The sequence below is a fragment of the Myotis brandtii genome, unplaced genomic scaffold, assembly GCF_000412655.1.
Source record: "Myotis brandtii unplaced genomic scaffold, ASM41265v1 scaffold497, whole genome shotgun sequence".
NCBI classification, from domain to species: Eukaryota; Metazoa; Chordata; class Mammalia; order Chiroptera; family Vespertilionidae; genus Myotis; species Myotis brandtii.
In genome coordinates this window covers 96,147-100,123 of record NW_005368954.1, presented here as the reverse complement: position 1 = coordinate 100,123, position 3,977 = coordinate 96,147, and positions in this window count along the sequence as shown.

Sequence of the window (3,977 nt, the reverse complement as noted above, 5' to 3'; positions counted from 1 at the left end):
AAACAAGTATACAAGACGAGTGTGGATGGGAGAGTTGGAAGGGGTCGACCTCAGCGAACGTACCTCAATCAGATTGAGGACGTTTTTAGCAAAGGCCAGCTTAGGAGTACCCTAATTAAGTTAATAACAATGTACCTACCTATATAGTTTAAGTTTAAAAAATTTGGCTCTCAAAAGAAATTTCAATCTTTGTACTGTTGATATTTGGCTCTGTTGACTAATGAGTTTGCCAACCACTGCCCTAGGAGATGAATCCATAAATATATTGGTACAAAGGAAACTAAGGAGAAAATAAACAAATGGGAGTACATCAAAACAAAAAGCTTCTGCACAGCAATCTAAACCATCAACAAGACAAAAAGGGAGCCCATAGTATGGGAGAATATATTTAGCAATGATACATCTGATAACAGGTTAATATACAATATATGTAAGGAATGCATACAACTTAACAAAAGGAAGACAAACACTCCACTAAAAAAAAATTGACAAAGGACATAAATAGACAGTTCTCCAAAGTGGATATGCAAATGGCAAAGAGACATATGAAAAAATGCTCAAAATCACTGATCATCAGAGAGATGCAAATTAAAATGACAATAAGATATCACCTCACACCTGTTAGAATGGCTACCATAATCATATCAACAAATGACAAATACTGTTGAGGATGTGGATAAAAGGGAACCCTAGTACACTTCTGGTGGTAATGCAGACTAGTTCAGCCATTACAGAAAATAGTATAGAGTTTTATAAAAAAAAAATTAAATATGGAACTACCATTTGACCCAGTGATCCCACTTCTAAGAATATATCCTAAGAAACCCAAAACACCAATCAGAAATAATGTATGTACCCCTATGTTCATAGCAGCAATATTAAAAATAGCTGAGATATGGAAACAACCCAAGTGACCAAAAGTAGATGAGTGGTCAAAAAAGCCTTGGTACATTTATGGCATGTAATACTATACAGCAGTATAAAAGAAGGATCTCTTACCCTTTGAGACAGCATGGGGGCACCTGGAGGATATTACGCTAAGCAAAATAAGTCAGACAGGGAAAGACAAGTATCACATAGTCTCACTCATATGTGGAATCTAATGAACAAAATAAAATGATGAATAGCCTGAATCCAGAGACCTGGATGTTTGGAACAGAGTGCAGAATTTCAGATGGAAGGCAAGGGATGGTGTGTGTGTGGGATGTGATCAACCAAAGAACTTGTATTCATATATGCATAACCATGGATACAGACAATAGGGTGGTGAAGGCCTGGGAAGGGGTGCAGGGGCAGGCTGGAGGGGGTGAATTGAGACCTGGATGTTTGGAACAGAGTGCAGAATTTCAGATGGAAGGCAAGGGATGGTGTGTGTGTGGGATGTGATCAACCAAAGAACTTGTATTCATATATGCATAACCATGGATACAGACAATAGGGTGGTGAAGGCCTGGGAAGGGGTGCAGGGGCAGGCTGGAGGGGGGGAATTGGGAAAAAAGGGAACATATGTAATACTTTCAACAATAAAGATTTTTAAAAAATAAACCAAATTTAGTTTTCTTCAGGTTGTACTTATGATCAATTCCCTGGTAGTCTTAAAAATAAAATAATCTAAGATTGAGATAATAATGATGAATCAATTAAGATCCTTTACCCAAATTAAGAGTCTAGTCTCAGATAAAACTAAGGCCGAATATTAAATCTCCTTGATAAAAATGTATTTTGGGATGCCTATCTATATTCCCTAAAATATTTATCCTATCTCAAAGTCCTTCCAACAAAGACATATCATTTTATCAAGAAGAATAATCTTATATAATAAAAACCTAATATACAAATTGACCAAATGGCTGAATGACCGGTCGCTATGACGTGCACTGACCACCAGGGGGCAGACACACAATGGCTGGCGAGTGCAGGTGCGGTGGCAGGAGCCTCTCCCTCCTCTGCTGTGGGCGGGCAGTAAGGAGCGAGGGGTCCTGGACTGTGAGAGCCCCGGACTGCAAGAGAGATGTCTGACTGACAGCTTAGGTGGACATCCCCCGAGGGGTCCCGAACTGTGAGAGGGTGCAGGCTGGGCTGAGGGATATCCCCCAATGCATGAATGTCATACACCGAGCCTCTAGTAGATAATATTAAGACCAAAGTCATTATAACTTAATCGCATTTTTTACTTTTTTGAGGCTGAAGTCAAGGTCATTAGCTGAGGTAGTTTTTTTTCTGACTAGAAATTTGAGGAGATTTTATTTATTGTGTTCTATTTTTTTTATTGATGAGTCTGGTTAAAGATTTGTCAACCTTGTTTATCTTTTCAAAGAACCTGTCTTGGTTTCATTAATATTTTGTCTTATTTTTAAGACTCCATTTAATTTATTTCTGCTCTGATCTTTACTCACCTTTCTTCTATTCCAGAGGTTCTCAACCTGTGGGTCACGAACAATGAAAATACATCCAGCATATCAGATATTTACATTACAATTCATAACAGTAGCAAAATTACAGTTATGAAGTAGCAACGAAAATAATTTTATGGTTGGGGGTCACCACAACATGAGGAACTGTGTTAAAGGGTTGCGGCATTAGGAAGGTTGAGAATCACTGTATGTTATCCTTTTTCTACTTCCTTTAAATACAAAAAGTTAGATTGTTTACATGAGATTTTTCTTGTTTCTTTAGGTAGGCCTGTAATGCTATGAATTTCCCTTTGGTGACTGCTTTCACTGTGTCCCAGAGATTTTAGGTTGCTGTGTTCTCATTTTCAGGTCTTTTTAGGTATCTTTTGATTTCTTTCTTGATCTCATTGTTAACCTATTCATTGTTTAGTAACATGCTATTTAGCCTCCATGTCTTTGTGTGTTTATGAATTTTCTTTCTTGTGATTGATTTCTAGTTTCATACCATTATGATCAGAGAAGATGGTTAATATGATTTCAATCTTAAATTTATTGAGACTTGCTTTACAACCTAGCATGTGGCCTATCTTAGAAAATGTTCCATGTGTACTTGTAAAGAATGATCTGAAGATATTAATTAAATCCATCTGATCTAGTGTGATATTGAAGGCTGTTGTTTCCTTGTTGATTTTCTGTCTGGAAGATATATCCATTGATGTCAATTGGTTATTAAAATCCTCTGCTATAACTGTATTACTGTTTATTTCTCTTTTTATGTCCTTTAAATTTTTCTTAATGTACTTAGGTGCTGCAATGGTGGGTGCACAAATGTTTACAAGTGTTATATCCTCTTTTTGGATTGTACCCTTTATCATTTTGTAGTCTCCTTCTTTGTCTCTTATTATAGCCTTTGTTTTAAAGTCTATTTTGTCATATATAAGTACTAGAAGCCTGGTGCACAGATTTGTGCACCGGTGGGGTCCCTCAGCCTGGCCTGCAGGCATCGGGCAGAAACAGGCTCTCCAACATCCCCCAAGGAGTCCCGGATTGCGAGAGGGTGCAGGCCAGGCCAAGGGACTCCACTGGTGCATGATCAGAGCTGGGGAGGGACCATGCGAGGGCTCCAGGGCATGTCCAGCCCATCTCACCCAGTCCCTAATGGCTGGACCCCAGCAGCAAGCTAACCTACTGGTCATAGCGTCTTCCCCCTGGTGGTCAGTGCATGTCATAGCAACTGGTCGAATGGTCGAATGGTTGGAGGGACAATTAGCATGTTAGGCTTTTATATATATAGATTGCTATCTCAGCTTTTATTTCAATCCCATTTACATGAAATGTCTTTCCCCATCCCTTTAATTTTAGTCTGTGTGTTTCTTTCGTTCTGTAGAATACACTAAAAGGAATCAACAGTATATTCCATGAAGCAGAGATTAAAATCTACAATTTAGAGATGCAACATGGGACTCTGCAGTCGCTCAGGTGAAAGACCTGTTAATGCAGCTGCAGACCCACAGACACTGGGACTCCAGACTTCCCGGATGCAGGCTCCTTTGAGTCCTGGAGTGTGTTCCCCTCCCACCAACC